The sequence below is a fragment of the Geotrypetes seraphini genome, chromosome 12 (genome assembly GCF_902459505.1).
Source record: "Geotrypetes seraphini chromosome 12, aGeoSer1.1, whole genome shotgun sequence".
In the NCBI taxonomy this organism is placed as follows: Eukaryota; Metazoa; Chordata; class Amphibia; order Gymnophiona; family Dermophiidae; genus Geotrypetes; species Geotrypetes seraphini.
The window spans coordinates 74,898,708-74,912,256 of NC_047095.1; the positions used below are offsets into that span (position 1 = coordinate 74,898,708).

At 45.3% G+C, this 13,549-nt stretch overlaps 1 protein-coding gene across 2 annotated transcripts in view; it reads right to left on the minus strand.

Moving 5' to 3' along the window:
* The window catches only part of KDM4A (lysine demethylase 4A), a 226,336-nt gene that overhangs the window by 180,495 nt on the left and 32,292 nt on the right, over positions 1 to 13,549 (minus strand). The gene's annotated exons all lie outside the window — the stretch shown is intronic.

The window sequence follows — 13,549 nt, forward strand, 5'->3', positions numbered from 1 at the left end:
AATAATAATAATAACTTTATTCTTATATACCGCTAACAATCTTGCGACTTCTAGGCGGTTTACAATAAAAGAAACTGTAGATACAATCAAGAGAAACTGTAAATACAATCAAGAGAAACTTTACGTACAGCGAATTAAAGAGTATATCAGTGTGTATCTCGTACAATGAATTAGAGAGTATAGCAGTGTACTTCTGATAACATTAATAGTGTTAACTTCAGTTTGTGTGTTGCAAGGCCAGGAAGTGCCAAGTTGTTTACACAGAAGTAGAAATATTCCTTAAGTTCATAGAGTGTTCATATTTAGTGAATAGGGGTTGGGGTTAACAGTTTGCACGTTCAGGTATGTGGTGATGTTAAGAGGGGGGTTGATGTTCCGGTTCGTTACCTAGGTATTTCAAGAATAGGTAAGTTTTTAGGTGTTTCCTGAATTCTTCATAGTTGTTTGTGTGCGCAATTAGTTTTTCTAGGTCTTTACCCCATAGGGCTGCTTGATATGATAGCAGTTGTTGATGGTGTTTCTTATATTTGCACCCTCTAGCCGGTGGGGAGACAAATTTCATGTGTGTTTTTCTTTCATGTCTGTTGGTTGGGAATGAGAAGAGGTCTGTAATGTATTTTGGGGCTAGACCATTTAATACTTTGAAGCAGAGACATCCTAGCTTGAACTTCGTGCGCGCCTCCATCGGCAGCCAGTGCAGGAGTCGGTATGAAGGGGTTATGTGATCGGACTTCTTCAGCCCGAAAATCATCCTGACTGCTGCATTTTGTATCAATTGTAGTCTTTGCATTTGCTTCTGGGGGATTGTCAGATGGGTGATGTTGCAATAGTCCAGGTGGTTTAGTATTAGGGATTGTACTAGAATTCTGAAAGCTGAAGTGTGGAAGTACGCCTTAATGAACTTAAGTTTCCAGAGAGTGAAAAACCCTCTTTTGATTAGGGAGTCTATGTGGTCTTTCATGGTTAGTCCTTGGTCTAGTATTACTCCTAGGGGCAGTTTGGGAGTCTCCGGGGAGGCAAACAGATCCACCTGAGGAGTCCCCCAGCGGTCGAAGACCTCGTGCAAAACTCGGGAGTTTAGCGACCACTCGTGCGGCTGGAGGAGACGACTGAGTTTGTCTGCCAGACAGTTCCTCTCTCCCTGAATGTAAACCGCACGTAGGAAGATGTTCTGGGAGACCGCCCATTCCCAAAGGCGCAATGCTTCCCGGCACAGGGACCAAGAACCCGTTCCCCCTTGCTTGTTTACATAATACATTGCTACCTGGTTGTCCGTCTGCACGAGGACTACCTGATCGTGCAGCAGGTGGCAGAACGCTCGAGCAGCCAGAAAAATGGCACGAAGCTCCAAAACATTGATGTGACAACGCCGGTCCTCTGCCGACCATAGACCTTGAGTCCTCAGACCGTCTAGATGAGCCCCCCACGCGTACTCCGAGGAGTCCGTGGTCAGGACCTTGCGATGCGGAGGAACGAGAAAGAGCAAACCCCCGGAAAGATTGGAAGAGTTGGTCCACCAACGGAGCGAGCGTCTCAAGGAAGGATTCACTGTTATAGGGGAGGAGACTGGGTCCCGATCCTGACGCCACTGGGAGGCCAAGGTCCACTGAGGAAGCCTCAGGTGCAAACGGGCGAACGGAGTGACATGGACCGTCGACGCCATGTGGCCGAGGAGAACCATCAGGCGCTGCGCCGAAACTGAGGGCAGCAGCGAAACCTGGCGACTCAATCGAAGCAGGGCCTCCAACCGTGGTGGGGGGAGGAACGAATGGAGGCGAACCGTGTTCAGCACGGCCCCAATAAACTGAAGGGATTGAGCCGGGCACAACTGAGACTTGGGGAAGTTCACTTCGAACCCCAGACGTTGAAGGAAGATGATAGTCTGTCGGGTCGCTGAAATAACCCCTTCCTTGGAGGACGCCTTGATCAGCCAATCGTCCAGGTAGGGAAAGACCTGCAGCCCCCGAGATCTCAGGGCTGCCACGACCATCACCATACACTTCGTGAAGACTCGAGGGGACGAAGCCAGCCCAAAGGGGAGGACCCGATACTGGAGGTGCAACTCCCCCACCTGGAACCTGAGGAACTTGCGGAAGGCGGGATGCACCGGAACATGAGTATATGCTTCCTTCAGGTCCAGGGAGCATATCCAGTCCCCCGATTCTAACAGAGGGTACAGGACTGGAAGGGATAACATACGGAACTTCTCCCGGACAAGGAACTTGTTGAGCCTCCGGAGGTCCAGAATGGGGCGTAAGTCCCCTGTCTTCTTCGGGACCAAAAAGTAATGGGAGTAAAAACCCCTTCCCCTTTGGTTTGGGGGCACCGGCTCCACCGCCCGAAGGCTCAACAAGGACCTGGCTTCCGAAAGGAGAAGAGGAAGCTGGGCTCGACAGCAAAGAGAAGCCCCCGGCGGATGTTCTGGCGGCGTGGCTAAGAAGTTTAGCGAGTAACCCTCGGAGATGATCCGGAGCACCCAAGCGTCCGACGTGATCCCGGCCCAGGCCGGAAGAAAGGCCTGCAAGCGGCCCCCAATGGGAAGGGGGTCCGTCGACAGTGCGGAGGGGGCCCGCCCCCATCCGCTCATCACGTCAAAAAGACGTAGCCGGTTTAGACGCCCCTTGCGCCTGAGGTTTCGGTTGGGACGCTCTGCCCTGCTGAGGGGGACGCCGGGGCGGAGGCCTCAAGAAAGCCGGCGTCGACTTCTGCGGGTATCGCCGCGGTGGAGATCTAAACGGCTTCTGCGGCGGGACCCGGGGTTTAGGACGGACCAATGAGGCGATGGAGCGCTCATGTTCGGACAGGCGTTTGGTCGCCGCCTCCAAGGACTCATCGAACAATTCTGAGCCAACACATGGAAGATTGGCCAGACGTTCTTGCAAGTTCGGGTCCATATCCAGGGTACGGAGCCATGCGAGACGGCACATCGCCACAGCAAAGGCGGATACTCGAGAGGCCAACTCAAACGCGTCGTAAACTGCGTGAAAGAGGTACAGACGCAGCTGTGACAAATTGGCCATAAAGGTACCAAAATCCCCCTTATGGGAATCCGGCATGACCCCATAATAACGGGGCAACGCCTTCACCATCTGCCGTAAATAGGACGAAAATGTGAAAGCATAATTAAGGACCCTGGCAGCCATCATGGAATTGGAATAGAGGCGACGACCAAACTTGTCCAGGGTCCGTCCCTCCCGTCCGGGAGGGACCGCAGCAGAGACCCGAGAAGGCTGGGACTTCTTCAACGCCGACTCCACCAGCAACGACTGGTGGGACAGCTGCGCTTTTTCGAAGCCTTTGCAAGGGACTGTACGGTACTTCGACTCCATCTTCGAGGGAACCGCCGTAACCGTGAGAGGGGAGTCCAAGTTTCTCAGGAAGGTCTGATGGAGAACTTTGTTGAGAGGCAGACGAGGAGTCTCCCTTGGGGGAGAAGGCAAATCCTGCTCCTCCAAAAATTCCTTCGTATATTGAGAACCTGACCCAAGATCAAGGTCCAAAGCCCTCCCCATATCAAGCACAAATCTAGAAAAGGAGGAGGGCTTCGAAGGCGGAGAGGGAGATCGAGAAGCCCGCGCCACCAAGAAAGAAGGGGAAGCCTCACGTGAGTAATGAGGTTCCTTACCCGTGCCAGACCCCGAACCCCAAGAAGCCGCACCCAGCGACCTCGACGGGATCGGGGACCGCCCATGCCCCGAGGAACCCCTGCGGGAAGTCCCCGGGGTATGAGGCACCGAGGCATGCCCCTTCCGTCTCGGCGAGGAGTCCCTCGATAACTCTACCTCGGAGGAACGGAAAAGCCTCGGATTATCGAGGCGGAGCTCCGAGACACGGAGGGTCTCAGCCCTGGTCGGCGAGGAGCGACTGCGTCGTCGAGGAGAGCCCCGAAGACGTTTGGGCTTCCTCGGCCGACGCTTCGCCCGAGGCCGACCCGAGGGCGAGGAGCCCCGGGAGGACCTCGACGAGGAAGAAGAGGAAGAGATCCTCCGAACCCTTCGCACCTTGTCCCGAGGCCGCACGCTCCGCTCAGGCTGGTCAACCGAGGTCGAGGGCAAGGTCGGGGTCAAGGCCGAAGCCACCCCGGGGGCCGAAGTCGAGGGTACCGAGACCGAGGCTGCCGAAGCCGGGGCAGACGAGGCCGAAGCCGGCTGTAGGTGCGCGAGGGCACCGGACAGCTCTGAGGCAATGAGTGCACGGAGTAAGTCCTGAAAAACGGGAACCCCCATCATAGCCGGTAGATCCGGGGCCGGCGGGTGCTCCCTCGAGGGCGACCTCGGTCTCGAGTATTCCCGCGGGGCACCCGACTTCGACGCTCGGGGCGGGGCCGAGGACGACCCACCCGCCCCCGTCGATGAGCCCGAGGATGGCTTCTTCGAGGCTGGAACAGAAGAAGGAAGTGAGGACTTACCCACCGTCAACTTCAGGGTCGAGGACGCAGGCTTCGACAAAGCGGGCTGTCGGGGCGAGGTCGAGGGAGTCGAGGCCGAGGTCAAGGCCGGGGCCGAAGCCGAGGCCAACGTCGAGGCCTTCCCCGCCGCGGGTCCACAGCAAAGAGCTCTGCCATTCGAGCGCGACGGCGGCGGAGAGCTCTCGGCTGAAAAGTAGAGCACCGAGTGCAGGAGTCGGTCGGGTGCTCAGGACCCAGACAAAGCAAGCACCACCGGTGGGGATCGGTGATCGAAAGCAACCGATCGCAACGGGTGCACTTTTTAAACCCGTCAAGGGACGGGACATGAACTCAAAAAACGGCCGGGAACGAACGAGGTCCCGCGGCCGCGGCTACCGGGAGCCCCCGGAGCCGAACGAAAAGACTTTTTTTTTTTTCGACGAAAACTTACACACGAACAAATAAAAAAACTAATCAAGCAAATCGACCGAGAAAAAAACACTCAGCCGCGGTGTCAGAAGGCAAAAAGAAGAGAGCACAAATTCCACAGGGCTTCTGGCTCCGCGGAAAAAACTGAACTGAGGACCACGAGGTGGGGATGCGCCCTCTAGTGGGCAAGAAGGCATGCACATGCGTGGTGCAGCATAGCAAACTTGAAACTTCAATCAAGTTTGCTTGAAAAGCTGTCCGCGCTGGGGCTCCGTAGATGACGTCACCCACATGTGAGAATATCATGCCTGCTTGTCCTGGGATAATAGCATTTCTTTACCAGAATGTCTGCATGGACGTCAAATGTAAATGATGTCTCCAAAGAAACTCCTGCAAACACCACACCTTACATAGCCAACAGCAACTTCCCCCCACCTTCAGCCACCCTCTTAGCCACATACTTCAAAAACATCAGAGCCTCATTCAACGGAACACCCACACACATAGAGACGTCATTTCCCCCTACAGAAAAAGAACCAGTCGCAGCAGATAGAACCTGGTCCCATTTCTCACCCATACAATGGGCAGAGTGCAACAATCTTTATAATAAATACAGCCATGCAGCCTGCAAACTTAACCATTGCCCCCCATACCTACTGAAAACCTCAAGTACATTATTCCGTTCCCTGCTTCTATAATGCATACATTCTTCACTACTAGAGGGTCATTTCCCACAAGAACTCAGCGAAATCATCATAACTCCGATATTAAAAGACCCCAAAGGAGCAACGGACCAACCATCCAACTACAGACCCATAGCCTCAATCCCACTGTACGTCAGACTGATGGAAGGTCTCGTAGCCAAAACTTTAGCCTCTTACCTAGATAATCACAACGCAATCCACCCCACACAGTCGGGTTTCAGAGCCAACTACAGCATGGAGACACTACTAGGAACACTAATGGACACTGCAAGACAATACCTCTGTACAGACAAGAAAATCCTGCTCATACAACTAGACCTCTCTGCAGCCTTCGACCTGGTAGATCATGACATTCTTCTACAAACTCTAGACTCCATAGGAATCTCAGGCAAAGTACTTGCATGGTTCAAAGGCTTCCTACAATCAAGAACATACAGGGTTAAAACAATACAAGAAAAATCAGAACCATGATCCAATCCCTGCGGAGTTCCCCAAGGATCACCTCTATCACCCACACTATTCAATATATACATAGCCTCCCTCAGCTCCTATCTAGACAATCATGGCATAACTTCATACAGCTACGACCACCCAGAACCCACCATGACAAGCACAATACACAGAACTCTAAAAACGGTAGCAACATGGATGACAGAGCACAAATTAAAACTTAACCCTGACAAAACAAACTTTATCCTTCTAGAAAACAACAAAACTCCAACCTTAACAAATCTAGAAATAAACTCGATCTCATACCCAATTCAACCCACACTAAAACTTCAAGGAGTTATAATTGACAGAAGCTGTACCATGCAACCACAAATCAACAAAGTAATAAAAGCATCGTTCGTGACCATGAGAAATCTAAGACAAATCCGAAAATTCTTCGACAAGAAGCAATTCCTACTTTTGGTACAATCTCTTATCCTTGGACTAATAGACTACTGCAACATACTATACCTCCCATGCCCAGCGACCATGATAAAACAATTACAAACAATACAAAATACAGCCCTGAGACTTGTCTACTCACTGAAAAAATATGACCTTATCACAGAGGCATACCATGACTCACACTGGCTTCCAATACAAGCAAGAGTACACTTCAAATTCTACTGCCTACTTTTCAAGGCTATTTACGAAGAAAGTCCAACCTACTGGAATAACCAACTAACTCAATCCTCTTCAACCAGGCACAGGAGAACCCACTCGCTATTCACACACCCATCATCCAAAAATGTCAAAAGAAAAAAACTATACGACAACCTAATAGCCTCCAAAGCAGCTAAACTGGACAGACAAATCACCACTCTGTTATCATCGACCATAAGCTACAAAACCTTCAAGAAAGATATTAAAACCATACTCTTCAAAAAATACATAAAACCCATCTAGCACGACAAGTCCCTACCCAACCCCCCAACCCTCTCTATACCCTTAATACTCTCTAATGTTCTTCTATCTACCCAACATAGTCTAAAATGCTTCTAATTTACCCAATAATTATCTCCTTAAGATCTCGACTTCTCTTTGGTAATTCCTTACCCAACATTTATCACCTTAAGGTCTCGACAACTCTTTGATACTTCTTAAGTAAATATTATGACATCGCTTATGCTGTTCCTGCAAACTTTTAATGTAATTCTTATGTAATTCTTGTTAACTTTGATGTAATCCACCTTGAACCGCAAGGCATTGGCGGAATAGAAATCTCTAATGTAATGTAATTGCGTAATTTACAGTAACATAGTAGATGACGGCAGATAAAGACCCGAATGGTCCATCCCGTCTGCCCAATCTGATTCAATCTAAAAATTTGTTGGTTTTTTTTTTCTCTTCTTTTTAGCTATTTCTGGGCAATAATCCAAAGCTCTGCCCGGTACTGTGCTTAAGTTCCAACTACTGAAGTCTCCGTCAAAGCTCACTCCAGTCCATCTACACCCTCCCAGCCATTGTAGCCCTCCCCAGCCCACCATCCCCAAATGGCCATAAACATACACAGACCGTGCAAGTCTGCCCAGTACTGGCCTTAGTTCTTCAATATTTACTAGGTACTAGGGACCTGGACTGGCCACCGTGGGAACAGGCTACTGGGCTTGATGGACCATTGGTCTGACCTTATGTTCTTATATATTTTGATCATTGTGTTAATATTTTAATGACTATGAATACTTTTATACAATCTGCCTTATGAAAGTTGAATAGAAATTGTTAAACATCTTTCCCTGGCAAAATATGTGATGCAATTAAGCTGAATCATCATGATCTACAATGGCTCTGTTTAGAGCCTCTCTTCAGTCTTGGACACGGAAGCGTCACTGCCTCACCAACCAGCTTACCGCCATCTACATCAGGCAGCTGGGTTTTAAATTTGAATCATGCTAACGGTGTGCAGCTTTTTAGACATGCAGCTGAAGGCGCACGCCAAAGGCGCGTGTGCCTTAGTTCACGCCTTTGTGAAGCGATTAGGAACACCTTAGTACATTAGTGCTGACAGACCCTAAATAGTTTCCAGCGGGAAGTACTAGTATTTTCGCTTTGCATTCGCTACTTCTGGTCCAGGTTTGAGCGGTTACATCTTGGGTGGAAGAGCTCACTTCCCTTCTGCCTCACTTCAACGCTGGGACATTTTAAATCCTACATTTATCGACACAACATACTATCGTTTTGCTATCTTTTTCACTTCTTTCTTCCTGGGGCGCTGAGCCATGGCACTGTTATATACTGTAATCGCTTGACCATATTGCTTCTTTTTTATTTAATCAGTTTTAGAAACAGGTCAGCTGTTCTATCGCATTCTGTGCCAATTCCTGTTTACAGTACCACAACTCGGTATCGTGCCTTATATGACTATATGGAATCTGGGTCATTTTCCATTCCAGTTTTACCAGCCTCTCGCAGACTAAATAAGCCGTATATCAAAAAACAACGAATACTAAAAAATCTGACTTATTCTCATTTTTTCCCAACTGATTCGCTCAGATATCAAAATCTTAATGGTTTTTATTTAAATATAAGATCTATGAGAAATAAATTCTTGCTGATTAAAGACTGGCTGAAGGATACTAAACCTGATTTTGTTTTACTTACTGAAACATGGTTGCTCTCAGATAGCGACATTATCATTCAAGAATGTCTCCCCAGTGGTTTTAAAATTTTATCATTAGCGAGATCTTGGGGAAGGGGTGGAAGTTTGGCCATTATTTTTAGAGACTATTTAACTTGTACTGTTTTAAATTCCAAATCTACTTCTAACCTAGAAATTTTGTCTCTTAAACTAACTTCTAAAATTTTAGCAGATGCCTTAATCGCCACTGTGTATTATGTTCCTCTTAAAAAATGGAGTTTAGCGAAGGAGGACTTCTTTGAATTTTTGCTAACTAATTCAATAACTGGTGCTTATAACCTATTGAGTGGGGACATCAATATTCATCTAGAGCAAGTAGATCAACCTGAAATCATAGAGTTCTGGTCTTTTATTTCTTCACTATGCTTTTTCAAATCATTCCCAATAAAAACCACCAAAAGGGTCAATTAGATCTTATTACCTTTTCTTCTAAAGAACCAGTAAATCCTAAAATTTGCTGGAAACAAGCTAATTGGGCTGACTCTTTATGGTCTGATCATAGATTATGTAATTTTGAATTTGACTGGCAATCAAAGACAACTCAATCTAGAAACAATGGTAATAAAACAAGAAATAAAAAATTGCATGCTAGCAGAGGTTTGATTAACCCTGTGGAATTTTGGTCCCATTATGATATAGTTTCTAAACATAACAATGAGATTGAACAATTTATAGATTCATGGATCAATACTAGTGCCTATATTTTAAATGATATGGCCCCTATTAAACTAAGAAGAGAGAGATTTAGGAATTTAGATGGGTGGTTTGATTCAGATCTTTTAATTTTAAAAAGGGAACTAAGAAAATTGGAGAGACAATGGTTAAAATCTGGAACGCCAGAGCATAGAAAATCTTGGAGGCAAAAACTGAAAAATTACAAAAAGCTGACAAAAGAGAAACAAAAAAATTTTTATGCCCCAAAAATTGGCAATGTATCATCCAATAGTAGTAGCCTTTTTAAATTAGTCAATGATCTTTATGATTTAGAGGCATGTACTGTTGCTGTCGAAGAATCTATTTTATCTGCTGATAGTTTGGCTGAATTTTTTTAATACCAAAATTCAAAAACTGAGGCTTACGTTAGTTGATCCTATTAATCATCATTGGTGTTTTCCCATCCTCCAAGGGACAGATGCACCCAGAGTAGATCTGAGTTGGAATAATTTTACATCTACTGACTGGCAAACCTTTAGTAAGTTCTACAATAAGTTTGTTAACTCATACTGTAGACTTGACAGCTGTCCTCCAAATGTTATGAAAGTTGCCCCGGTCAACTTTAAGGCCAAATTGTTGATGTGGATTAATTTCTTATTATCCATAGGGAAGTTTCCCGAGGAACAGGGTCAAATTGTGATTACACCAATTTTAAAAAAACATTAAAGAATTATCCAGCATTGCATCTAATTTTAGACCTATTGCCAGTATTCCTTTGGCTACTAAGATACAGGAAGGTTTGGTAAACGCTGAATTAGTTACATGCTTGGGTAAGTTTAGCATTTTGCATGAGAATCAATCTGGATTTAGTACTGAAACAATCATGGCCTCTCTGTTTGATTATTTGCATTCATTATTCAGTCAAGGTTCAAGTGCGTTAATTCTGCAGCTAGATCTGAGCAGCGCTTTTGATCTGGTAGATCATACTATTTTGTTGGATTGTTTGGAATCCATTGGAGTCGCAGGTAATGTCTTGAACTGGTTTTGTGGCTTCCTGGGTAAAAGATCGTACCAAGTGTTTAAAGAAGATACCTTGTCTTATTGTTGGGAAAACTCCTGTGGGGTCCCGCAGGGTTCACCTCTGTCTCCCACTTTGTTTAATATTTATCTTGCTTCCTTGGGAAATTTGTTGCAAAGTTTAAAGCTCAAGTTCTACATTTATGCGGATGACATTACTATAGTCATCCCGTTAACTTGTCTGTCACCGGAGTTCATAAATTTTTTAGCGATTATTTTAAGTCAGATTGAACTTTGGATGACTGTTTATAAACTGAAATTAAATGCGGAAAAAACTAAATTTTTTTTAGCAACTCCCAATGATAAGATTAAAGAAACAACAATACACGTGAATGGGTTGGACTATAATATAGAACAATCCATAAAAATATTGGGTGAGACTCTGGATAAACATCTCACATTGGAACAACATACGGATTTATTGTTTAAGAAATGTATCTGTGCTTTGGAAGCTTCGTACCATTAAGAAGTATTTCAACAAAACTTCCTTTCGTTTACTGGTACAATCTTCTATTTTAAGTATTCTCGATTATTGTAACATTATATATCTAGGTACTTACAAGAAAATTTTCAAAAAATTGAGAGTGATTCAGAGTACTGCTGTTCGCCACATTTTTGGTTAAAAAAAAATGGGAGCATATCACTCCTTTTTATTTGAAACTCCATTGGTTGCCGATAAGAGTCGAGAATTCTGTTCAAATTTTCTTGTATTTGTTATAAATCAGTTTCGGGTTTTTTACTAGGTTATCTTGTGTCTCATTTTTCTTTGAGTCATGCCAAAAAGACCACACGTAGCGTGCACTTGTTTTCATATCCCTCCATAAAATCCTGTCATTATAAGAAGTTCCTTGAGAGAACCCTCTCATTTCAAGCTGCCAAATTGAATGTATGGCTTGGAAAAATTATGTTAGAGGTCTCTTCCTATCTTGATTTTAGAAAATTGTTAAAGACTCAACTCTTTGATAGGCTGGTATCTTAATGCATTCTGCTTCATTTTTTCAATCAAGTTCCTTATATTCAACTTGAAGTATTTTATCTGTTCTATGTATTACTTCTTTCCCTGCCATGCCAGTATTTTCTGCATTATATTGTAAATGCTTTCTGTCTTTATCTGTTTTTAAGTCCATTAATCTAATTTGTATTTTATCTGTATCCCATGTATTAGCTCACCTTGTTGTGAACCGCCTAGAACTTTTTCGGTATGGCGGTATATAAGAATAAAATTATTATTATTATCCCTATATAACAAGCAGAATTTTATCATGTTCAGGCATCCAAGCAACATATACAGTTATGTGAAAAAATTAGGACACCCCATGAAATATTTAGTTCTTTCTTAAGAAATGTTCACATATTGATGTCAAATCTTTTTTTTGTCTCTGGAAAAGAAAGTGATGTAATTGTAGGTAAACAACAAATAGTTTCCTTGATTTACTCATGAAACAAAAGATATCCACAAAAATGTGTATTCTAACTGAGGAATAAATTAGGACACCCCAACATATCCTCCCATTTAAAGTAGCTCAAATCACACAGAGGTATATCACATCAGGTGCACATGATTAGAACATCATTACTCAGCATTTTGAAGGAGGTTTGCCCTACTTAAACACCATGGTGACATCAAAAGAGCTGTCTGAGGCCTTCAGAAAGAAGATTGTAGAAGCTTATAATCTAGTAAGGGATTTAAAAAGAACTCGAAAGAATTTGACATTAGCCATTCCACGGTCCGGAAAAGTGTACAAGTGGAGGACTTTCCAAACAACTGCCAACATGTCTAAGTCTGGCCGTCCAAGCTAGTTGACCCCCAGAGCAGACCACAAGATGCTAAAAGAAGGCTCCGAAAACCCTAAAATGTCATCACGGGACCTACAGCAGGCTCTTGCTACTGTTGATGTGAAAGTCCATGCCTCTACAATCAGAAAGAGACTGCACAAATTTAACTTGCATGGGAGGTGTGCAAGGAGGAATCCTTTGCTCTCTAAGAGAAACATCAAAGCAAGACTGAATTTTGCCAGAGAGAATGTAGACAAACACCGGGGGCTCCTTTTACGAAGGTGTGCTAGCGTTTTTAGTGCATACACCAGATTAGCGCGTGCTAGCAAAAAACTACCGCCTGCTCAAGAGGAGGCGGTAACGGCTATCGCACGTTATTCCGCGCGTTAAGGCCCTAATGCGCTTTCGTAAAAGGAGCCCCAGGACTTCTGGAATAGAGTTCTATGGACAGATGAGCCTAAAATTGAATTATTTGGACACCAGAAAAGAGGACATGTTTGGTGTACACCAAATACAGCATTCCAGGAAAAACCTCATGGTTTGAGGATGCTTTGCTGCAGCAGGACCTGGCTAGCTCACCATCATAGAATCCACCATGAATTCTACCGTATATCAGAGGGTGCTTGAGGAACATGTGAGACCATCTGTAAGAAACTGGACCCTGCAACACAAATGACCCAAAACATACCAGTAAATCCACCAAGGACTGGATGAAAACTAAGAAATGGAGAGTCTTGGAGTGGCCAAGTCAAAGCCCTGATCTTAATCCCATTGAGATGCTGAGGGGTGATTTGAAATGGGCTGTACATGCAAGAAACCCCTCAAACATCTCACAGCTGAAAAAATTTGGCATTGAAGAGTGGGCCAAATTTTCCTCAGACTGATGTCAAGAGACGCGTAGATAACTACAAGAAGTGTCTTGCTGCAGTTATTTCAGGCAAAGGGGCTAACACTGGCTATTAGGGTGTAGGGTGTCCTAATTTATTCCTCAGTCAGAGTACATATTTTTGTGGATATCTTTTGTTTCATGAGTAAATGAGTAATGAGAGGGGGGGGATGGAGGTCAGCGAGGGGGAGATTGAGAACTGGCCCACCGAGACAACAGTTGCTTGCATCAAGGGATGTGGCTTGCGGAGGCATCTGGCATCCTGGCAAGAATCGGCTGGCTTCCTGGGAGGAGAGCAAAGACATCCGGAGTGCTATTGAGGATAGGCCAAGTGACTGGTGTACCGAGGACTGTGGTTCCTTCTTGCCTGACTTTGCTTTTGTGATCCACCATCTGGAATGACAGTTTACTAAGGGCTGTGTGGATTGTTATCAGGGGACCTCCTGTGGCCTGTCTGGTTTTCCAGCTCTCCTCGGCATGATGCCTTCGGCCATTGGGACCCTCATGCC